Consider the following 15835-nt stretch of genomic DNA (forward strand, 5'->3'; position numbering starts at 1 on the left):
CACAAAACGTTGATGTTTGTATATATCGCAAAGTGATCACCACAATAAATCTAGTGAACATCCTCTGGAGACTTAATTAAAAAAAAAAAGCTTATAATTAAACTCAAAGTTTTTTCTTCCTGGGTAGAGAGTAACTCAAAAAGTATGGTTCTCAGGATGACCTGAGGTTTCTTTTAACTTAAAAAATTGTTTTGAAGCTAACTTTTCCAGATGATAGTGCAACTGATTTAATCTGCTCTCTGCTTGAGTCTGAGGATTTTTGTCTCTAAGATTGCTGACATTTTCCCAGCTGGTTTGTTGATGCAGTGAAAGAGAGATCATCCATCTGTGCTGGGCAAAGTGGAGAAGAAAAAAAAAAAATGTGGAAAATAAGGTCTCTGATCTTTTTTTTACACTCTCAAAGTCTAGTAAAAACTTGTTAACATTTCCAATTGCATCAAGTTCAGCTGACTTGAAAGTAGCCAAAAATCAAGCCCAACTAAGAGCAATCCATCTCTGTGTAAGTTTCGACTTCACAGGCCTCGGTGGAATCTATGCGGCCGATTATAATTGATCTGTTCCAGGACAGTGTGTACAGGTACGTTGGCTTCCCAGGTGGCCCAGCAGTAAAGAATCTGCCTGCCAATGCGGGAGATGTGGGTTCGCTCCCTGGATCAGGAAAATCCCCTGGAGGAGGAAATGGCAACCCACTCCAGTATTCTTGCCTGGAAAATCCCACGGACAGAGGAGCCTGGCCGGACACAGTCTATGGGGTTGCAGAGCGTTGGACACGACTAAGCCCGCACGCACAGGTACGTGCCTTGTGGTGTATCCTTGTACGATAATACAGCCCGGGAATGTTAGTTGCATACATTTGTCCCAGGCTTGCTTTCCTAATTGAGGTACTTCTGGTAGAATTAATTTCTCATTTTACTTGTGGCTGTTGAAAACAGACTCTGTTTAGATGGACTTATCCCATGACGTCATCCTCTCTCCTCTTTGGTGCGTTCACCAGTGTGCGTTTTATTCCTTTGTGTTAGTGACTTTGGCCCCAGGACACTTTTCCCCACTCTGCTTGGTTTCTGAGCGAGCTTGCCTGGGCCTCCTCAGATTCCAGCTGTAGAGATTTTTGGCCAGTTGCAAACTGTTTCATATTACGGTGTAAAGGGAACTAAATGTGAGACACCCCGTGGCTTCAGACTTTCATTTTTTCTGGTTCGTTTGGATTCATTTTTATCCTATGTCCACTGACGTTATTTTAATGGGCCATTTTCAGGGAGATTAATTATACCCTTGGCACATCTGCTTTCCCATTTGAAAATTTTCTCTCTGTGTCAGGATTGGAAAATAATAGGAAACAGTTCATACGGCTGCCTTAGTTACCAAGACAACAAACCGGAGAAATAACTGGCTTCTCTCTGTTTCTCTGAACTACCTTCCAAATACAGTAATCTTCATCCTAAAAGCTGTGTATCTGTTTGAGATTACTACTTTAGTAGTTACTGAATTAATGTTTTAGCAAGAGTATTACTTGCCCTGATTATTAGAGAACAAAGCAGTTTTTGTTTTATCATCAAGTTTTATTTTACATTATTTTAGAACTTACACAGGTAATCTGTACATGTTAAGTTTAGGAACATGAAACTTTTTGGAAGTGTCTGGGGGTAAAAAGGGCTTCCCAGGTGGCAGTAGTGGTAAAATAATCTGCCTGCCGATGCAGGAAATGCATGAGACGTTTGCTCAATCCCTGGGTTGGGAAGCTCCCCTGGAGTAGGAAATGGCAACCCACTCCAGTATTTTTCCCTGGAGAATCCCATGGACATAGGGTCCTGGAGAGCTACAGTCCATGGGTCATAAAGAATCGGACACGACATGGCAACTGAGCACAGATGCACACACACGGAGTAAGAAGTCTAAGTCTTGATATCCAAGATACTTATCTTGACCGGTATCAACATACAAAGTGAATGTGATTCAATAAATTGACTTAGAGTGAATTTTAGAACAACAATATACTCAGATTAATAAAAACCACATGTTAAATGTATTAAAAATAAAAAACATTTTAAAACTCTTTAAAATTCATATAAACAATAGGTACTTCTTTGAAATTCAGAAAAAACAGGCAAGCAAAAAAGAATAAATTACCCACAATTCCACTACCCTGAAATCGCCACCAATAATATTAATTTCTAATGCTTTTCAAAACAATTAATTTTTAAAGTGACACATGTTCATTAAGTAAAAAAAGTGCTTGGTCTCCTTAATAATGGTAATAAGAACAGTGATAACAGCTGGTTTTTACTGAATGTTCCCTATACACCAGCCTGTGGTCTTAGCTTACACAAAGGAAAACACAACCGTTTTTTGAGTATCATTTAAAATGTTATTGTTAATTTCTGATCCTTTCTTTCCTTCTCTACATAGACATTAAAAAAATTATGTAGTTATAATTGTACCGTATGAACAGTTTTGAATTGTTTTTTAATAACAATTCTTTTCTGTGATGCTCCATTTTCTTTGATGTCATTTTTATAGTACGTTATCAGACAGTGTTATAAAAAAATGCCCTTTTACTGGCTGTTTACTATTTCACGGAAGGCGCGTAAACAATCCATTTAACCATTTCCATGCTGTTGGACACATTCCAACTTTTTTGTATAATGCTCTTTTTACGTTATTTCTTAGAATAGATGATTTTCTTGGAATAGATGGGTCTATCAGAAATGAAATTACTGGCTCAACTTAAGGCATAGTTTTAGATCTCTGGAATGTGTTTTCAAATTGCTTTACCAAAAGGTTGTGCTTACTCATGTTGGCATCATCAGTATATAACAATACCAGGATGTTTCTTGTTCTTTTCTAGTTTTAGAGAAGCAAAATAATGGACTGTATTTAATTAGTTTCTCTTTGATTATGACCGGGTTTAATGATTTAACAGTATCATTCCCTTTTTTAATGAATTACCTGTCATGATGTTGCATTTTATCCTCAACACTGTAATGTCTTTTAAAATCACGAGTCCTATATACTTATTGTAAAATTGAGAATATAGAATGCAATTAAGAGCAGATACTCCTTCCCATCTGCTTCATCGCACTCCTGCAGGACCGTTGGCCAGGCGCATCCTCAGATCTTTCTCTAAGATTCAGGAGTTAAGCTCTTTTCGTTTACAGTGTTGGCTGGGAGGGAGATGAATTTGATATGCGTCCTTTGTGAAGCAAAGATATTCCCCTTCGTCTTTTATGCTTGCTCCAATACATTCTGTTCATCAGCCTTCTGTTTCTGTTTTAAATAGCTTTCTTTATTTATTTTCGGCTGTGCTGGGTCTTTGTGGCCGCGTGGGCTTTTCTCTAGGGAGCAGGGGCTACTGTCTAGGTGACGTGAGCGGGCCTCTCATTGTGGCAGCTTCTCTTGTCGTGGGGCGTGGGCTCCCGGGTGCATGGGCCTCAGTAGTTGTGGTACATGGGCTCAGTGGGTGTGGTGCCCAGGCTCTAGAGCACAGGCTCAGTAATTGTGTCGCACGGGCTTAATTGCTCTATGACATGCGGGATCTCTCCAGAGCAGAGGTCAAACCCGTGTGTCCTGCGTTGGCAGGCACACTCCCAACCACTGGACCATCAGGGTAATCCTAAACGCCTCTTTTAAAAACAGTCAGGTTCTCTTATTCCCTAGTGAAAAATCACATCTTTTTCTTTTAAAGATTAGTAAATGCCTAAATTTTGCCATCTAAAGGTTTTAAAAGAACGTGGGGTGATGGATCATGGTTGGATCATGTAAGACCAGGGTTTAACTACAGTCAGCTGATCTATTGGTGAGCAGATTTTCAAATTTTGGTTTATCAATTAAAACGATTTTGTTGTTTCACCATGATTTCGATTTTGATTTTGCCTAATTGGGCAGCTGACTTCTCAAACTATCTGTTCATTCTTTTTTTTTTTTTCCTACTGTGTCAAGTGTTGCCATTTCCTTCTCCAGGGGATCTTCCCCACCCCAGGGATCGAACCCAGGTCTCCTGCATTAGAGGCAGACGCTTTAACCTCTGAGCCACCAGGGAAGCCCTTAAAATTTGTTAATATCATTTTAATCATTTTAAGTGTTCACTTCAGTGGTATTATTTTCATGATGTGCAACCATTACCGTATGTCCATTTCTAGAACTTTTTTCATCACCTTGAGCAGAGATTCTGTACCCATTAAACTGTAGTGGGTGCCTCCTCCCCCTTCTCCTACCCGCGGTAACTTCTATACTGCTTTCTGCCTCTGAATTTTCCTTGTCTGTGAATTTCATATGAGTGGAATCATGAAATATCTGCCCCTTGGTGCCTGACTTCTTTTACTTAGCATAATGTTTTCCAGGTTCATCCAGGCAGTAAAATTTTGTTTATCCATTTACCTGTTGATGGACACAAAGATGTTTCTGCCTTTGGCTATTCTGAATAATGCTGCAATGAACATTGGTATACAGATACCTGTATCTGTTTGAGTTTCTGCTTTCAATTCTTTTTGGTAAATGCCTAGAAGTAGATTTGCTCAGTCATATGATAATTCTATGTTTAACTTTTTGAGAAACTGCTAAAATGCTTTCCACCACATCCTCACCATTTAAAATTCCCACCACAATGAACAAGTGTTCCAATTTTTCATATCCTGGCCACTGCTTGCTATTTCCCTTTTTTAAAAAAATAATAGTCATCCTGTTGTGTGTGGAGTAATAGCACATTGTGATTTTGGTTTGCATTTCCCTAATGATTCATGATGTTGAGCATCTTTTCACATGTTTATTGGCTGTTGCAGCTCTTTCTTGGAGAAAAGTCTATTTAAGTTCTTTGCCCATTTGGGAATCAAGTTGTTTGTTTTTTGTTGTTGACTTGGAATTTTTAATGTATTCTGGATACTAATCTCTTATTAGATTTGCAGATATAAATATTTTCTCCCATTATGAAAGTGAAAGTCACTCAGTCGGGTCCTACTCTTTGCAACTCCACGACTATACAGTCCATGAAATTCTCCAGGCGAGAATACTGGAGTGGGTAGCCTTTCCCTTCTCCAGGGGATCTTTCCAACCCAGAGATCGAACCCAGGTCTCCCACATTGCAGGTGAATTCTTTACCAGCTGAACTTATCTTTTTACTCTCAGTGGTGTCCTTTGATGTACAAAAGATTTAAATTTTGATGAAGTCAATTTTATCTATTTTTTTTTCCTGTTGCCTCTGCTTTTGGTGTCATATCCAAGAAATCACCATCAGATTCAAAGTTATGGAGGTATTCTCTTATGTATTGTTCTAAAGGTTTTATGGTTTTATCTCTTAAGTTTAGTTCTTTGATTTTTTTGGTTAACTTTTAAGTTTCGTGTGTGGTATGAGGATATCCATTTTCCCAGCACCATCTGTTGAATAGATCATTCTTTCCTCATTGTATTGTCTTGGCACCTTTGTTTAAAAAACAACTGACCGTACATGTGAGAGTTTATTTTTGGGGGGCTTTGTGGAAAATCCCATGGGCAGAGGAGCCTGGTAGGCTGCAGTCCATGGGGTCATGAAGAGTCGGACTCGACTGAGCAACTTCACTTTCACTTTTCACTTTGTGTTCTGACCCATTGGTTTATATGCCCATCCTTATGCCAATACTTCATTGATTTGATTACTGATGTTTTGTGGTAAGTTTCCAAATCGGAAAGTATGGGAACTTCCCACTTTGTTCTTTTCTTAAAGTTTTGTCTGTTTGGGGTCCATTGAGAGGCCATACAGATTTTAAGTTGGATTATTTTTATTTTTGCAAAACACATTACAGGGAGTTTGGGAGTTTGGTAGGGATTACACTGAATCTGTGGATCACCCTAGACACAACTGTCAACTTTAAAATATTAAATTTTCCATTCCAGTAACACAAGCTGCCTTTCTGTTTATTTACATCTTCTTTAATTTCTTTCAGGAATGTTTTGTAGTTTCAGCATACATTTTTTTGCCTCCTTAGTCATACTTATTTTTAAGTGTTTATTCTTTTTGAAGCTATGGTAATTAAAAAATTTTTTTTCTATATTTCCTTTTCAAGTTGTTCATTGCTGGTGTATAGAAACTGAATTGATGTTCATGTGTTGACTTCGTGCTCTACAACTTTGTTGAATTCACTTATTTGCTGTAATCATTTTTTAAAAATTTATTCAATTTGATTTGGAGGGTGGTACATACACCTTCCATTCTCCAGCTAGTATAATATGCAGCAGGACTTTCTAAAAAACTTTTTTTTAATTAAAAATTTATTTAATTATTTATTATGGCTATGCTGGGTCTTAAAACTCTCGAGTTTTCTCTTGCTGCAGACCACAGGCTCTAGGGCTTGCAGGCTTCAGTCGTTGTGGTGCACGGACCCAACTGCCCCTCGGCATGTGAAATTTCCTGGATCGAGGATCAAATCCATGTCCCTTGCGTTAGGTGGATTCTTAACCACTGGACCACCAGGGAAGTCTCTAACCTGTTTTTTTGCATGTGGAATCTTTAAAAAAAAAATCTTTTTTTGTGTGGCATAGATGATCACGCCATGTGCTAACAGATAGTTTCACTTCTGTCAAATTTTTATTTCTTTTTCTTGCCTAACTGCTTTGGTGAGGCCTTCTAGTACTATGTTAAATAGGTGTGGCAAAAGTAGGCAAGCTTGTTTTCTTCCTTATTAGGGGACAAGCTTTCAATCTTTCATTATTGAATGTGATGTTTCCTGTGGGTTTCTGTGTATTGCCTTCATCATGCTGAAGAAATTTCTGTCTAGAAATTAGGCTTCTAGAATTAAGCTTCTAGAAATTGGAAACCATTTCAAAGAACTGAGAAAGCCAAAATCCTCAAGAGGGATGGAAAAAGTCTTACCGTCTTAGTAGAGTTCTCCAGTCAATGGTATTGCTTCAAACCAGGTGTAATTGGTACAAAATGGTACAGTCCTTTGTTATTACACTCAAGAGCTCTAAAGCTATTCATAATCTTGAGCCAGTAATTTTATTTGAAGAATGATTTACCCATTCCAAGGAATGGACTTATCTTAAAAATATCAAGAGTTTTATGAAGAAGCAGAAAAGTTTCTGCACTGTATTTTACATTCTGTGCCATGATCGGGAAAGTTTAAGTCAGAGAATGGATTTGCCCACAGCTGTAGAAGGTTAAAGTTTACAGTTTGCTACCAGGACAACACAGAGAACTTCAGACACCTTCTCTTCACTTTGCATCCACAGTTCTTTTGTGAAGTGAAACATTAAAAAAAAAAAAATCCGGTGTCTTAATGCGATAATGTGGTCAACACTGCGTGGCTAAGTAAGATCTTATGTTAAGGAACAAAACGGATTTATTTGGCAAGACAGAACAGTGGAGTAAGGGATGAAAATGATATTTCCAGTGTGGTTTATGTGTCCTTTGAATCAGGAATGCTCTAGAACAGTGGTTCTGAACCAGGGGGATATTGTCCCAAAGGACCTTTAGCAATGTTTGGAGACATTTTCTTCTCCTGACTGGGGGTGGGGGGCAGGGGATGGGGGACCTGCTGACATCTAGCGGTAAGAGCTGGAACTACTGCTCAGTACTCTGCAAGGGTCTTCCCCTGTAACTGGTAAACAATCTGCCTGCAACGCAGGAGAACAGGGTTCGATTCCTGGGTTGGGAAGATCCCCTGGCGTAGGAAATGGCAACCCACTCCAGTATTCTTGCCTGGAGAATCCCAGGGACTACAATCCCTTGTGAGCTACAGTCCATAGGGTCACAAAGAGCTGGATACAACTGAAGGGACTTAGCATGCAAGAGGTGTTTTTGATACTTAACATTATTAGATAATATTTGATATATACAGAAGAATAATCTCAGATATGCAGAAGACCCCACCCTTAAGGCAGAAAACGAAGAAGAACTAAAGAGCCTCTTGATGAAGATGAAAGAGGAGAGTGAAAAATTTGGCTTAACACTCAACATTCAGAAAACTGAAATCATGGCATCTGGTCCCATCATTTCATGGCAAATAGATGAGGAAACAATGGAAACAGTGAGAGGGCTCCAAAATCACTGCAGATGGTGACTGCAGCCTTGAAGTTAAAAGATATTTGCTCCTTGGAAAAAAAGTTATGACCAACCTAGACAGCATATTAAAAAGCAGAGACATTACTTTGCCAACAAAGGTCCGTCTAGTCAAAGCTGTGGTTTTTCCAGTAGTCGTGTATGGATGTGAGAGTTGGACTATAAAGAAAGCTGGGCGCCGAAGAATTGATGCTTTTGAAGTGTGGTGTTGGGGAAGACTCTTGAAAGACCCTTGGACTGCAAGGAGACTAAAGGAAATCAGTCCTGAATATTCACTGGAAGGACTGATACTGAAACTGGAGCCCCAATACTTCAGCCGCCTGCTGTGAGGAACTGATTCATTTGAAAAGACTCTGATGCTGGGAAAGATTGAAGGTAGGCGGAGGAGGGGACGACAGAGGATGAGATGGTTGGATGGTATCACTGACTCAATGGACTTGAGTTTGAGCAAGCTCTAGGAGTTGGTGATAGACAGGGAAGCCTGGTGTGCTGCAGTCCATGGGGTCGCAAAGAGTCGGACACGACTGAGCGACTGAACTGAACTGAAAGAATATGTATAGGTGATTATATACATTTATATATGTGAATATTATATATATGATGATACAGTATAAGTAACAATGCATTAAATGAATTCCCACAAGCCCACCACCCAACTTATGAATTAGAACATTATCAGTAATGTGGGCTCCTCACAAGTTCCACCCCTGCTTCTTCTCATGAAAAATTCCAGAATTCACCATCTTCAATTTTATATTTATCATTCCTTTGTCTTTTAAAGAATAGTGATAGCATGTGCATACCTCCCTAAATTATATACTTTTAAAATCTTACCTTTCGTTTATACAAATGGTATTGTAATGGAGGTCATCTTTTGTGACTTGCTTTTGACATTCAAATTATCCATTTTCTCACATGTCCTTGTAATTCATCCATGTTACTGCTGTATAACATTTAATTATTCCAAAATGTATCTCTTCTCCTATTGACATACACTTGGGATTTTTATGGGCTGACTTGTGTTTCCCCAAACTCCTAAATTGACAGCCTGACTCCCAGTAATTCAGAATGAGACTGGATTTGGAGATTTTAAAGTAAAGTAGTGGTTTACTTTAAAGTAAAATGGTGTTAAGTTAAAAGAAGGCCCTTGGGATGAACCCTAATGCAATCTGACTGGTATACTGACAAAAAGAGGAGAAAAAAGAAATATGATCTTATTTGTTGGAAAAAAATTTTTACTTTGTGCTCAATTAATTTGCAAACTTATTTTTTGACAGTTATCTTTATAACACTGGCACTAGAACTCTTGATCTCATTTCCTCTTTCATTTCATACAAAGCAGTTAGCTTTTAAGTCAAGGGTTTACCGCATTGCTGGGTCTTTTGCTAATAAGTTCATGTTAGAATTAGTGTCAGGATTTAAGGAACTTCAGAGAGCCTGTATGTATTTCTTACATAAGTCTTCAGATAGTGCTTAATTGCTTTTTGTATTGGTTGAAACCATACATTTGAAATCGCTATGTTACTATTTTCTACGGTTAACAACAGTTTGTCTATTTTTCAATAAATTAGTTGTTAAGAGTAAAGGAAAAAAAAAAAAGAGGAGATTTAGACACACAAAAAGACACTAATTAGTCCAGTCTCTCAGTCGTGTCCGACGCTTTGCGACCCCATGAATTGCAGCACGCCAGACCTCCCTGTCCATCACCAACTCCCGGAGTTCACTCAAACTCATGTCCATTGAGTTGGTGATGCCATCCAGCCATCTCATCCTCTGTTGTCCCCTTCTCCTCCTGCCCCCAGTCCCTCCCAGCATCAGGGTCTTTTCCAGTGAGTCAACTGACACTAGAGGTAGACCCAAACTGAGGAAAGACCATGTAAAGACCCTGCAAGAAGGCAGCCATCCGCAAGCCAAGAAGAAAGCAGCCTTGGGAGAAGTCACACCTGATCTCTGACTTCCAGCCTCCAAAGCTGCAAGAAAATAAAACCGGTTGTTTAAGCCACCCCGTGATATCTTGTTATGACAGCTCTAGCAAGTATGCATATATATTTGTTGTCGTTTAGTCACTAAGTCATGTCTGACTTTTGCGACCCCATGGACTGTAGCCCACCAGGCTCCTCTATTCTTGGGATTCTCCAGGCAAGAATACTGGAGAGGGTTGCCATTTCCTTCTCTAGGGGGTCTTCCCGACCCAGGGATCAAACCTATGCCTCCTGCAGTGGCGGGCAGATTCTTTACCACTGAGCCATGAGGGAAGGCATATATGCTGCTGCTGCTGCTAAGTCGCTTCAGTCGTGTCCGACTCTATGCGACCCCATAGATGGCAGCCCACCAGGCTCCTCTGTCCCTGGGATTCTCCAGGCAAGAATACTGGAGTGGGTTGCCATTTCCTTCTCCAATGCATGAAAGTGAAAAGTGAAAGTGAAGTCGCTCAGTCATGTCCGATTCTTCACAACCCCATGGACTGCAACTTACCAGGCTCCTCCATCCATGGGATTTTCCAGGCAAGAGTACTGGAGTGGGGTGCCAAGACATATATATGTATTACTTATATATATAATGTATGTTGCTAAAAACATCCTCGTTCCTGTACACTTGTATGTGAGTTTTTTACTGTGCACACTGGAGCAAAATGACTGGGTTCTACAGGAAACACATCTTACTTTAAGATGATGCCAATTATATTTCCAAAGCATGTAAAAAAATTCTCATAATTCCACAATCCTGTCAACACTTGCCATTGTCAGAACTGTTATCATTCTTTTTCGTTTTTTAATTGAGTTTTCTTCTTGTCCCATGTTACCTCTTCCACTGGTTTGGCAGTGATATGCTTCATTTCTTTTATTTTAGTGGTTACCCTCAGCATTATATCATGCCCATCTCATCTAATGTTAATCAGGAATTTTCTCTCTGAGGATCGTAAAAGAGCTTTTGAACATATGCTTGGGATCACTCTTTCCCAATCTACATGCTATTGTTGTCCAGCATTTCATCTTCTTGAAAATTCCTTTGAGACGCTACCATTTTATACAGATAATATTTGCTTTAGACACACACACACTTACACACATACCTTCCCCTTATTGTTTTGGTCATTCATTCCTCCTTCCATCTCACACTTTGTTCCTGAAGCAGGTTTTGTTTTCGTTTTTGTCTTTTCCCCCTCTGAATTTCTTTCTATAGCTGTCTCTAGTGGAGACGCACTGGAAGCAAAGACTGAAAATTTACTTTCCACCTGTAAATGCCTTTATTTCAGCTTGAGTCTTGAAACACAGCCTTTCTGAGTTCATAATTCGAGATCCACAGTAGTTAGCTGTTAGCATTTTTAGGTGTCAGCAGTCTTCATCGTCATTCTGAGACGGTGATCTTGTCTCACTGGCGGCTTTAACAGGGTGACCTTTGCATTTGCCCAGAGAGCCCAGTTTAATTAAGACTGATGCCTTAGATCAGTGATGAAGAATGTCCTCTTTGACTCCAAAAAGTGTCCCTGTTTGGACAAGAAACAACACTGTCCAACCACATGGAAGCCATTGTGCCCAAGACCTTCTCTTTCCCTTGCATGGTCTTCAGCTTCATAAACTGTGTCTAAAATCAGGTTTATCGTCATTCCTGCCCCTCCCCGCATACACGGCATCTCCTGTCTCTGCAGAAATCTGTGCTGTTCTTCTAACCGGCCCCAAGTTTGCCGATTCCCTCTCAGGCACACCTCATCTGCCATTCTACCCAGACAGTGAGTGTCAGATATTATGTTATAAAGACCTATTTGGTTCTTTGAAAAAAATTATTGGCTCATTCTATGTTTTGTTACTTCCTTATTGCTCTTTTCCACATGTTTCCTCTTTATACAAATTTATTTGGTATTCTGTATCTGATAACTTCAGCACTCGGGTCCTTGGAGTTCTAAATTTCTTGTTCCCTGTTTCTGGACTTTTGGTCATGGAGGCTTACTTCCTTATGTGTTCGGTGAGCTTGTACTGTGAGATCAGATTTGGCGGCTTTTAATCCTTTGGAATTCTGAGAGTCTAAGTCCAGGATGCTCTGTTTAGGAAGAATTTGTTTTATCCTCTGATGTGTGCTAGGGGTGCCCTCAGAAGACCACTGAAATGTGAGACTCTGAGGTTTAGCTCTCAGAGCCTGCAGTGAGTTCAGGAATTGTGGATTTCTCTATTTCAGCTTCACTTCTACACGTTTTTGTTTCCTGTACTTTGAACTTCTGTTGCTAAATGCACATGCATTTCAGATTGTTCTGTCTTCTTGGTGAATCGACCCTTTATTGCCATGTAATGTCCTCTGTATTCAGGGTCATAGTCCTTGTTCTTGTCTAATATTTACATAGCTGCTCCAGCTTTCTTCTGGTTAGAGTTTACATGGTATATCTTTCCCCATCCTCTTAATTTTAACTTATGTCTTCATATTTAAAGTTGCTTCTCATAGACAGCACATAATTGAGTCTTGCATTTTTATTATTTTAATATAAGGATTTGTCTTTTACTGATGCTTTTATCTCTATTTTATTTTGGAGGCGTGCTATGTGGCATGTGGGATCTTAGTTCCCCAACCAGGGATCAAACCCATGTTCCCTGCAGTGAAAGTACCGTGTCACTTCAGTCATGTCCGATTCTTTGAGACCCTATGGACTGTACCCCGCCAGGCTCCTCAGTCCATGGGATTCTCCACGCAAAAATACTGGAGCGGGTTGCTCTGTGGAGTCTTAACAACTGGACCACCAGAAAAGTCCCTCCTGATGCTTTTATAATTGATAGTATTGTATGAAATTTATATAGTGAAAGTGAAAGTCGCTCAGTCGTGTCCGACTCTTTGTGAGCCCATGGACTGTAGTCCATGGAATTCTCCAGGCCAGCATACTGGAGTGGGTAGCCTTTCCTTTCTCCAGGGGATCTTCTCCATCCAGGGATCGAACCCAGGCCTCCTGCATTGCAGGCGGATTCTTTACCAGCTGAGCCACAAGGGAAACCTAAGGAGGGCCTAAAGATTCCCAAACTGGAAAATTTCAGTGGCATTTTTTAAAAAAAATGTTTTTAAACTGAAGGAAAGTAGCATTGTTTATATTACAACTTATTATAGTTGGATGAATCAAAAATTACTAATTTAATTTTAAATATAAAAGTGATGTTGCCTACAACCATTTAGCACCAATACCTAAAAATGTTTAAGATTATCTAGATTCCACCAAATACATTTATTGAATATCTACAATTTGCTAAACTCTGTATCAGGTGCCAGCCTGACTGAAACAGAAGATATTCTGTTCTTTTGTGTGAGTGAATGAAAGTGGCACAAGCAGTTTCTTAACAACTCAGAACCTGCTTAGAGGATTCTATGTGACTGGGTTTTTAATTGCCCGCGGTAATATCTGCCCCCAGTTTTGCATGTAATTAGAAGAAGGAGGTATTTTGAATAGGGCTTCGCGGGGGCTCTTTGGTAAAGGCCTGCCTGCAATGCAACAGACCCAGGAGATGCCCGTTCGATCCCTGGGTCGCGAAGATCCTCTGGAGAAGGAAATGGCAACCTACTCCAGTATTCTTGCCTGGAGAATCCCACGGACAGAGGAGCCTGGCGGGCTACCGTCCACAGAATCGCAGAGCGGGACACGACGGAGCATCTGAGCGCGTGTGACCACGCATTTTGAATCACGTATTGAAGCGTGACCTCAGAGCTGAGTCAGCAAACCCATCCCGCTCTCTTTCGCGCGTTCCCGGGAGGGGGCGCCCCGGCCCGTGGTGTAACCGGAACAGCCACAGGGCCTCGGAAGCTGGAAGCCGGACCGGTCACTGACTTGCTCTGAGATTGTGGAGAAGATTCATTTCCTAAAGCATCAGATGACAGTGTGTATTTGTGCATTGGGCTTCCCTGGTGGCTCAGTGGTAAAGAATCCACCTAACAAGCAGGAGACGGTTCGATCCCTGGGTCAGGAAGTTCTCTTGGAGAAGGAAATGGCAACCCACTCCAGTATTCTTGCCTGGGAAATCCTCTGGACAGAGGAGCCTGGCGGGCTACCATTCTGTGAGGTCGCAAAAGAGTCGGACACGACTGAGCAACAGTCACTTTTTTTTTCTGTTTTTTCTTTTTTTCCTTTTATTTTACTTTACAAAGCATCAGTTGCCTGCGACATGCTAATTCCCACCTCCTGTCCCATTAAAGAGTTTAGAAACACAAGGATAATGTGAAATATTATTTTTAAAGATGAAAGTGATCCTGGTAGTTTCCTGGTGACTTTCAAACATTTTTTTTATTTTGTAAAGTTTCAAATATAGCCAACTGTAGAGAGAATAGTATAATAACAAATTCCCATATTCTCATCACCAAACCAGTGTGCCAATCTTGTCTTATCTACCTCCCAGCCCAACTTTTTTTCTATGTTTCTCGAAGCCTTTTAAAGTGAACCATAGATACCAGATCATTAAACCATAAATACTTCAGTATGTAGATAAATCCTTTAAAAATTACATCTATTAATTCTTTGTTAGTCTCACTCTCTCCTTATTAGATTAGGAAATTAACAGGGTTAGTGATTTGTCCAAAGCCATGTAATTAGTGGCAGAATCAGAGTGAGAATTTTAGTGTTCTTAATATTTAATCCCATATTCTTTCCCCATAAAAATGTTGCCTCTAAAGATTACCTGCTTTCCGCTAAAAAGAAAAAAAAAAAAAAAAGAACTCTGCAGTTAGATTCTCCATGAGTATCTTATATTGCAGCCATTTTGGGAGATATTAAAAAGGTAAATTCCTGAGCCCTGACCCCAGAGAATCTAATTCCTTAGGGCTGAGATGGAGCCAGTGGTTTGTTGTAGCCAACTTACCCTGGTTCTTAAGAGCCAATATTAAATTTTAAGGAATTTAATGAGCCAATGACTAAAAATCATTAAAAATTAAATTATATGTGCTAACAGTTAAATACTGTAAATTAGAAACAAAGGTAAAAAATATTTAAAACTCATCACTTCTTGGCCTTCACTCCACTATGATCTGTGCTCTCAGAGCTACACACGTTGTGTCTGGCTGGTGGAAATACGTGTGCTGGTGGGCGTCTGTTCCCCTTGGCATACTCAGTGGTGGCTTGAAATCAGCCAGGTGAGAGCATTTACACATGGAAATTGACAAAAACAAACCAGGCTTGGTTTACGGTTTTGTTGATTATTTAGACTTAAGAGGGTAATGGAGAAAAATATTAATAATGCAGATTGAAATTAAAATGTGTCGTGTCTGTGGCCATCACATTTTGAATAGTACAAAGTATGATAAAATGTTCTTCGAATAGTCAAAAAACGATTACAATTCAGCAGTCTCTCACATCATTAATAGTCGACATTTCACTTTTCTTTTACTTATTAACCTTAACAAAAGTATCAACCCACATTCATGTAGGAACTACACTTATTGATCAATTGCCACTAAAAGTTGGCTATAGATAGAAGAGTTTTGCAACAACAACAAAAAAAGCATTCTGTAGGAATCAATTAGCTGTAGGAAATTTATAATAAAAGCATTGTTGTATCATTCACTGTACATTGTGTGTTAGGCATCTCTTTATCAGCAAGATAAAGAATAGACTTTTGTGTATTGCCTACATTGTATTGTGGAGCACCTACATTGTTTGCTTTTTTTGCGAGAGCTAATTGATAAATATTTTCTAGCTTCTGGGTGAAATTCAGGAATCTGCATTTTAAACAAGTGTGTTTGGTATTCTTATGCCTCCTGAACTTGGAGAACCTCTGTTTTAGCTGTTGAACATAAAGATTGGGAGCAATACTCAAGACTGTGAATGAATCCGTTCCCAAAGACGTCTCT

This window comes from Ovis canadensis, chromosome 26 (genome assembly GCF_042477335.2).
Source record: "Ovis canadensis isolate MfBH-ARS-UI-01 breed Bighorn chromosome 26, ARS-UI_OviCan_v2, whole genome shotgun sequence".
NCBI classification, from domain to species: Eukaryota; Metazoa; Chordata; class Mammalia; order Artiodactyla; family Bovidae; genus Ovis; species Ovis canadensis.